Source organism: Pseudopipra pipra, chromosome 3, assembly GCF_036250125.1.
Source record: "Pseudopipra pipra isolate bDixPip1 chromosome 3, bDixPip1.hap1, whole genome shotgun sequence".
NCBI classification, from domain to species: Eukaryota; Metazoa; Chordata; class Aves; order Passeriformes; family Pipridae; genus Pseudopipra; species Pseudopipra pipra.
In genome coordinates this window covers 52701912-52711637 of record NC_087551.1, presented here as the reverse complement: position 1 = coordinate 52711637, position 9726 = coordinate 52701912, and the positions used below count along the sequence as shown (strand labels likewise).

Below are 9726 nucleotides of genomic sequence, written 5' to 3'. Positions count from 1 at the left end.
ATGACATGGAAAGACAAGAGCTGATGCCTTTTGACTTCATGAGAAAACACGCTATTCTGTATTTCTATTTCTTTACCTTCTATTTCTTTACCTTTTCCAAGAGTGTAGAGTGGTTTAACATAAAAATCTCTGATGAACAATTTTTTGTATCTGCTTGTGCTTTTATGTTGAAACATTACTTGCTAAGAAAAATTGATACAGTTGAATTATTGTAGTTGGCTATCTGGCAAAAAAAAAAAAAAGGCAGTGAAGAAACACAAAGGCATTAAACTGTTTTTTTTTTCTTTTAGAAATGTAGCAAGATGTTTTTGATTAACTGAAAACATGTAGAAGGTCAAATCACTCTTTTCTGTCCATCTCTGTACTTTCCAGAACATTTGCTACAGCTAAAATAACTAAGATGTCACTTGGTGTGATGCAGGGTGGAATTGGTTATGGTACAGTCTACATTCCTTGTGATGCCCAGGGAGTGCATGTGCTGGGAAGTACTGAAAATCTTTTTTTAGGGTGGGCAGAGCAGCACTCGGGTGCATTTGCTGAGGAAGTGCATTTCCTTCATCTTCCTGATGTACAGTCGTACAAGAAGCTTCACCCTGGTGAAGACAGGGTACCACAGCAGTCGCTGTGAGTGAAAGGACATATCTTTGAGAGCAAGGATCAGACTGTTGTTTGTACTATCACTATGTCTGGATCCCTTTCCCCACCCTCGACGTGGGGGAGCCCAGTTGTGGTTCCTTCTCCATCTGAAGAACCATTCCGACGTCTTGAAAGGACGGGGAAAGGGGACTCCAGCGACAGGGTTTTTCAGGCCCCGAGCCTGGAGGGGAGAGGTGCTCCCCCCTCCCCCCAGCACCCACGTGGCTCCATGGCAGGCACAGAGACAGCACACCGGGCGTGGAGAGGAGGCAAGAGAGTGTTTATTGTTGGGGATGTCACATTTATAGGGTTAGGGAGAATCACAGGTTAACCAATTAGAAGTCTCAAGGGGCTTACAGGAACACCCAATCACAGGAAAGGGTTAACAAGGACCAATGGGACACCTCAGGACACCTTTCTCAGGACATTCCTGCATGGGAGATAACAGTTGCTGTGGGGGGTGTTGGGAAGAAGAAACACGTGTTTACAAAGAGACCACAAAGAGCCATCCTAAGACATGTTCAAACAAGTTTCTCATCAGACCTAGTGCTACAACTATGACTATTATGTACAATAACATTGTGGAGTTCCAGTTGTGAAGCAGAATTTAATAGTTTGTTTACCAGTGTGATTATTCACTGTTAAGAAAAAAATCCAACATTCCTTTATTAATTTTTTTTCTTTTTTTTGCGTGTGTGTGGTGGGTGTACAGTTGTTGGAAAGTTTTCTATCAAAGTAAGTATTCCAATAACTATTTTGGAAAATCAAGAAATATATGATGTTGCTTTATGAATAGCATCGCTGGAGTGTAAACATTTGTTTAAGAGCTTTGCTGAACTGCATCCATTAAAGGACTCCATGAACATTACATTTATGGTGAGAAGATCAGTGAATCATAGTAGTTCTGCAGCTAATAAAAACTAGTTTTCACAAATGTGACCCTTTACCTGTACATGAATTAAAAATGGAATTAATGAAATATCCCAAGAGAAATTAGTGATGTTTACAGAGTTTATAAACCCTGCTTATTGACCTATCTTTTTTGATAACAAAAAAAAAATTTACATTTTATGCACTGTTTTTCCTTCAGCAGTATTTTTTCCCTTGGACAAAAGGACTGCTTGAGTGATCAACAAGCCAGGTTGATGTTTTGATACTACCATTGCACTGGGTTTGCAACAGATGGGGAAACTAGTGCTGGGGAGCCATTGGAAGAGCAGTTAGAAATGTGTAAAGGAGAGGAAGAATACAATAATGCCAGCAATATAACTGGAGATTTTCATGTCTGCTGCTTAGGTGCAGGATTTCTAGAGAGAGAGAGAGAAATCATCTAGAAAAGGATTATGATAATTAAAGCAGGACTTAGATGAACTTTAGTATCATCTATTTTGGTCACTATTTTCACCCTAATGCAAACAGCACTTTGGCTAACTTAATGCCTTCTATTCTGACCTGAAGGTCCCTTCAGTGCCAACTCTGTGGTGTTGCTGCATTTCCAGAGCAGGATTTATGTGAATTGCAAGGTGGAGAACTCTGATCAGCTTACTACTTGCTTCCCAGTAGTAAGCCATTATTCAGAAGTAATCCTGGGAGCAGGCACTAGACTTGCCAGGCTCTTCTTAATTGGCACTGACTTTTGCATGGTCTCTCTGGGGCCCCTAGCTATCATGTCAGCTCCAAGTTTGAGAAAGGTGGAAGGTGTAGATGTGGGGATTGCCCTAAAGAACTGTAGTGGAGCCTTTGCCATTTCCTCAGTGCTTGCAAAGCAACATGCACTGTGAATGGTGGACCAGGGTCTGTCATGATTTTTACTTACTCATTCATGTATTTGAAATTCTTTTTCCCATTACCTGTTCTTGGATGAATTCCTCTTAGAGTTACAGGCCATGGTAAAGGCCTGTCAAGAATAAGGGCAGGTGTACATGTGTGTATGTGAATCTGGATGACAGCATGTCATCAGGCAGCTTAGATGAAAATACATTTTCCCTCCACTGAGCCATTTGGAGTCTTTAGAGTTTTGAAAAGATATGTGTTTTTGGAAAGGAGCAGGCAGACAGGAAACAGATGCAAATTTTGCTTCTCTCTCTCCAAAGAAGAACCAGGAAACAGTTCTGCATGTCAAATTTCATTATTTTTCCCTCTTTACTGAAAAATGATATGCAGAAGTTCAAATCAGGCTTTTCAAGAAATGTGATGACAGTATTACATTTCTTGCAGGACCTGGGGGAATATTAACTTTTTGGATAGAAATAATTTTTTAATTCTAATAATTCACAGCACTTCAGGGCCTGTGATACATATCTAATGCTTCTGACCTCCTGATTTCTCTTGAATGACTTCTTGACTGATGCACTGACTGATTTGGGAAAATGTCCTTTTCCTTTCTTTCAGTTGAAGGTGTGTTGCCTGTTAATGGAAGATTGATTAGTCACCATTAGCATCTGGGAATGTCTTTATTTTTATCACTTCAAGCAAATATGTCTTCAGCTGGAGACATAATTACATGCATTACTGAAACATTTTTTGCTGTTCTTTTATTATATTTTGACAGAAAAGAAATGTCAAGGGGGTAGCATTTGCTTTTTAGCTCTGAAACACTTATATCTGTTGTTCATATGTGTCTCTGCTTTGTCACGCCATCCTTTCAAATCTTCCTTCTGCTGCCTTATAGTTAGTGTCTTGCCATTGTTTCATGATTTAAGGTTAAGATTTTATACAAATATTTCATGAAGAACAGCTGCAGATTGTCTCCTCTCTGAAGCTGTAAACCATCTTTGTTCAGTTAGAAAGGTATGAAATCCACTGGAGCTTTAATGATTTATACAACTGCAGAGCTGGTCAATCTCACTAAGATTTCACTCTTGGCACACAGTCCTCTCTGTCAGACACCAGTGGAGTCTCTATCCTCTGTGACAGAGTAAAGAGGCTTTAGTAGGGATCACACACGACTTTGGGATTAGTCTAAGTATTTTGATTCTGTTTTTCTGGAACTTACTCTGATATGTATCAAACAACTGGGAAGAAGAGATAAAACCTGGGAATGCCAAAAAGTAATTCTGAATTTTTGCAATATAAGAGGTAACATTGCTGTTTATTTTGGTTATTTTTTGTGTAACAGCCATGAACCAATTTCACCTGCAGTCATTTGTACCTGTCTGAAATACAAAGTAAAATTTAGTCTGGGCTTGTACAAATTTGTTAATGAAAGTAGAGTTTGTCCCATCGTCAACAATCACTTCCATGTTCAAAGATGTGTTTCTAAGATGAAAGCTCACTGTTGCAAAACATCTAAAGCTAATTAAAAGAACCCAGCTGTAAGGGGATACAGGACAAACTGTCATGATACTTATGACAATAAATAACAGCTAAGTAGCTTACACTGAATCCCAACTGTAAGAATTTACTAACTGGTCTCTTAAATAATATATGGCACTGTTTTATTTAAGTTGTACTGAGAAGCTGATGAGAAGGACACCACGTACCATGCCATTTTCTTGAGGTGCTACATTACTTGTAATTGAGAAATACTCTAGGGGAATGATATACCATCCGTAAGTGATGCTGATGATTTGGGTGTCATATTTGCCATAAAGTTATTACTGAACCAGATCTCCACTATGTTGTTAGGAGACATTGTATTACTTTGAAGAATTGTCATATACAAAGCACAGATAAGGCACAAACTTCAGGATCCTGCTTGTTTGTCATCCTTGAAGGTGCTGCTGAACTTTTTAGAAGCAAGCAGACTAAGAGACTAATCTGAGATTTCTCCATTCATAACCATGCCTTTTTTCCCTAATATAGGCTTGCAATTCAGGTTGACCACTGAATTGCTGCTTTCTTTTCTAATTCTTTCTAACTTCTTTCTAGCATACAATTTGAAACCACACTTCAGAAAGGTACTGTAGCTACCTCAGTCCTGTGGGGGCTTAAGATCATATCTACAATAAAGATGCACAGAACCCCAACTGAATGAAGACATGCAACACACTCTATCAGCAGTTTCTCCCTCCCTCAAGTTGAACTCTTTCATGTTTGTTTTCTTTTTATTCAAGCTGGGAAAATAACTATTAATGACAGGTTATTTTAACAAGGTTCTTTTTCTCTTTGGAGTACCCTTTCAAAAATGGCAATTTTCTTAGCTGTGCTAACTGGAGAATATTTAGTTTTGGGCTAGGGCCCACCACTGAAATCAGGACTTGCTTGATTGAGTCAACAAAGATTGTAGCGTACTTCATAGTGCATTGGACCATTTCTCTGGAACATAAAGTTTTGAAAATTGCACCTCATGAAAGAAAATTACAGACTAGGTTCTTGAGACAAAAGAAGGAAAAAGAAGAGGTATGGAGAGAAACTGAAGAAAATTTTATTTCCCGTTGTTTTTTTTCTTATTGTTTGTTTTATACAAGGAGCAAAAGTGACAATTACATCCATGAAGCAATACAGGGCTTTCCTAGCTTTCCCTCTTTCCCTGATATTATCACCGCAGCCAAGTAAGGCTTCTGTGTTAGGGAGGGGTTTGAACATACTGAATCTTGAAACCATGACATTGTTTAAAGCTTAACAAAACCCAATATTTGTTACCGAGAGGTGGCCAACAAAATGAACAAACCCAAAAGGGAGGAAGGAGGAGAGAAATAAGCCCTCAGCACAACCTCCCCAGTTACCCAGCTGTTGCCCATAAGTTATCTTACCGACCTAGAATGCCTATAATTACCAATAGCAGAAGCTGCATCCTTGGAGAGTCAGTAAGTTCACAAACTGGCAGGCATCCCTGCCAAAAGGCAACGTTGTCCTTGTTGTGAAGCTAGCTCTCCTCCAAGAAAGAGCTATCTGCTTTTTATACAATTAATTGAGTGACCTCAACCTGGGCAGGAGTGGTCAGCACTGCCCAGCCAGAGGCTCTCCGTCTCACCCCCTTCGTTATGTAAGTGCATCTCTTCTGCTCACGTGTGGCTTTCCCTGTGCCTGCGTACTGCACTCGGGAGGTCTTTTCCAAATGAGTCTGGGGGCGCTACTTCATCATTGTAGTCTTCACTTTCTCCTTCAGGCGACCTTGGAGGACAATTAGCCAATCACAGAACACCAATTAAAACAGTTTATACAAGAAGCTCTCTCTCCAAGGACGAGGTACCCGTTTATCAGAACTTGTTTTCTCAAAACTTGGCAGGGAAAGAACAAAACTTTTACAGGTATCTGGACCAAATACAGACCAAAAGTATCAGCGTAAATTCACTCTGATACAGGCTTCTTCCAGGGAAAGTGCGTTAGGTCTGTGAGCAACTTCAGAGGAATTGTGAGATGAAAGGAAGAGGCAACAGAAAGGTTCAAGTATATGGAGAAACCTTTTGCCTAGCAAGAAGATAGAAGAAGATTGGGGCATGTGAAGGAATGGTTACACAGAAGTCCTGGCATCAGAAAAGAGGACAGTGCCAAAGAGGAATGGGGAGACCTTTTACATGGCAATATGGCAAATGGAAACGTCGGACCACAGAGTTGAAGATGAGCTGTCATGGAACAGGGTGAAGAGGGGAACTCCTTGCATGAGGTAGAAGGGGGACGGATGGCACACAGGGAGCTGAGGGAATAAAATGAAGGAAATCAATGAGCCCCTGCTCATGTAACATTTACTGAACTTTCAGAAGCTGCAAAGAGTATGATCTTCTAGGACTGGGACCTAAATGACATCTGGCTACTGAGGTTACAGTATGGCATGAAAGCTAACTGATTATAATCAAATTTCCAAGTAGTTCTTTTGAACACTGAGTTTTAAATCCGCTTACCTCAAGTATTCAAAGATGTGTGTCTAAATTTCTTTTCTACAACGACATTATGCTGTTGAAAGTCACTTGCTTTTTACCTTAACAGGAAGAGAACATGCAAGGAATAAGAAAACGCAGGAGGTTAATCAGTATAAAAATCCAAGCAAATGCTCAGTGAGTAGACATTTTTATGCCTGGTGAATAGACATTCTGCTTGTGGTTCTTGAGTAAAGCCTTTTTCATGCTTGTCAGGGACTAATTAAAAAATAGAGAGAAAATTCATTTATTTTTTAATGTCTTTGAGACACCTGAGAAAGTGCAATAGATTGATTCACTGGTATTTCATGCCTAGCTACTTAGCATACCAATGGTATATATTTAAATTTAAATAGATGGAAAATAGATTTTCTGATGCAGCATTTTCTATGATGGGCTATCCTAATATTTTTATTTTAAGTTGCATTTAGGCTTTTGTAGAATTGAAGCCTGAAATTTCTCATATGTGTCAATCCTCTTTTTGATAAACAGTTTAAATCAATGAGGTGATTATCAGTATGTAATGGGAAGAAGAACATTCAAATGTTGTAGAATGTGAGACCACAGAATGAAAATGGAAAGGGGGACTTGCATTAAGTTTACTTCAATGTGAATTTCTGAGTCATTTTGGGTCAGGGATCAGAATTTAACATGTAGCTGTAATATACTCTTGCACTTTACATAGACTGTTAAAGCAAGTCACTGTCCTTGTCCTATGTGCATGCAAATGCAGTTGAAGAACTTGTTTTCCTCTTGGGCTTTGCTAAGTATGCATTTGAGACCATGGGAACAAAAGCAAATGTGAACAAAACCACTTGCAGAGATTAAGGCTTGATCTAACCCACACGGACTGAAAACTGTAGTTTTTCCATCCCTGAATGTTTGTATGTTTGGGTAAGGGAGGGTGTAGGCCAGTTACAGCTTATGTAACTTGGGGAAATACTTTTTCAACTATGGTAATTTCATATTTTCCATATATTGTTCAACTTCCAATTCTGAAAAAGGATTAATGCAACTAAATACATTAAACTTGTTTTTTTCCCCAAGATTTGAAAGCAAAAGTGATGTGCAAATTAGATTCCACATATCGTCTTTATCCTTCAAGTATATGTATGCTTTAGTTTATGAAGGAAAGATGCAGGCTTCAACATACGGTAAGGTTGGGAAGGGCATTTTTCTTGGTTCACATATGTAAGCTCAAACTTGATATTTTTTTTTGTAATAATGAGTCTTTTGATCTCTCTTTTGGTTTTTTTGTGGTAAGGGACCAAGTAGGAAATACGGATTCCCATCTCAACAGAGATTTCTTCCTCACAGCTTCTCCATATCTTGTCCATCATTCTGCAGCTATTAATTAGTGAGATTAATTTAAGGCAGAAGACATTGCCATTCTGCAAAAGGAAGCATGGGGTCTAAATGCTTCTTAGATAAAGAAGAACAAAACCAAAAACTGGAAAGCATAGTGCATAATAGAGAAATTTATAAAAATTTTATAGAGTATTTTAGAAAGAAGTAAATCCAATTTCATACCTTTTTTTTTCACTTCCAGGGGCACATTTTGTTCCAGATGAGCAAAGGTCCTTTTGTCTAAAAAATCTTCATGACAACTTAATCTCTCCTGAATCCTGTGAATTTGGTACTGGGGATTTCTGTTTATTTGAATTTTAGCTTGTACTTAACACAGTTGGCCAGAGATGGTGCTGAGTGCTCAGGTATAGCAGAGTGAAATGCAGTAGGAACTTGAACAGAAGTGATTTGGGACATTAATCATAGCTACACTCAGCTGCCATGAGTTAAGACTTTGAATTTAAAATTAGAGAAAAGCACCCCACTTGTAATACTTAGCCACACAGCAGCAAATGAAATGATTTTAGAAAATGAGAAAATGATTTGAAAGAACACAGGGAAGAAAATTTAGTGTGCATGCATGTATTTGCTGATATTTTATTGCTCGGTGAAATAAAGGTAATCTTCTGGAGGTGAATTCATCTAGCCTTGTCAGATAGGTGGTGGAAGTGCAAATAAGCTCGATTTACTAACAGAACCTGTGGGTTGCAACTAATTTCTTACTGTCTTTTCTTAATTCTTCTCTCTTTTCATCTCTGTCTTTTGTTCTAGTATGTGCAGTAGTGAGGCACTTAGAGCACATGAAGAGTTGCACCATAAGTGAAGTTCAAGCACTGCAACCATTTCCTTTGTTATGAATTCTTATCCAAAACCAACCCTGTTGTAATCAGTGGCAGGGTTTACTGGATAAGGGCCTCTAAGACTTTCTGAGATGAGGCTGGATCCTGCTTTGCCATGTGTACTGGTCTTTTCTTGTCTCTGACTCTTTTTTCTCTAATAGTAATTTTTCTGATTTATGTAAGTATCACCACAATGTCAATACAAAGAACAAACAAAACCGGTTGAAAATTCCTGTTCACAACCTGTTTTTTTCAAAGTTTTTATTCTGTTTTTGCTGCTGCTAGCAGTTGGATCAGGCCTTTCTTGTGCTGGACCTATGATGTTCATCTCATTCATTAGTAATGTGGGCATGCTGGGGGCAGCTGGAGGGTATTCCAATCAATCAAGAAGGTCTTGTTCCCACTGATTAATTCACTGGTGCCTCTGGATGGCTCGAGGGTGTCCTTCCTGCAGGGACTGGCATAAAAACCTGGAGCAACCTTATGTCCTAGTCCACTGTCTGTCCAGACGAGGAATTAGTCTGAGTGGACCAAGATGCCTCCTGGCCTGTACAAAAGTCAACTTGCCATGGAAACCAGTGCACAGGGAGAAGGCTGTGTGTTTGAGTTTAGTCCTGACAGCCTTGGCTTGCTGCTCAGTCCCGTGGTGTAGATATTTCCTAAGCATAACTTACAAGGCTGTTGCAGCCCAATTCCTTTCCACAAACTCACACTTTTTTCATGTCTGTCATGCCCTTACTAAAGTATCAATTCCTTTTGACCTTTTTTACCAGACTACAGACTAATAATTTTATTTATTAAAAATTGTTAATTATGCTTCTAGATTTATGTCTAAAAGTTTGGAGTCATGCTTTCTTCCTGAGTTTAGCTTTCTTTTCTTACAGAGAGAAGGATCTCTGTCAGGGCAGAGCTTTCCAGATTTGTGTTGTTTTGTTCTCTTCCAGTATAACATCAAAGTTCATCCCTTCCCATCTCCAACCATCCTGTGGCTTGGGATGCTGGCCTTGTTCAAGAATACTCTGCGTCAAGTGTTCAGGTACATCCAATACTTTGGCTCTTGGACCATGAGGGTGGTTTTCCCTAACCAAAGGATCTGGTCTGCTGTT

The 9726-nt window shown here is 39.2% G+C and overlaps 1 long non-coding RNA gene across 1 annotated transcript in view; it reads left to right on the top strand.

The window, feature by feature from the left end:
* LOC135411521 (uncharacterized) overlaps positions 1-9726 on the top strand; it is a 538599-nt gene that overhangs the window by 28722 nt on the left and 500151 nt on the right. The window lies entirely within an intron of this gene.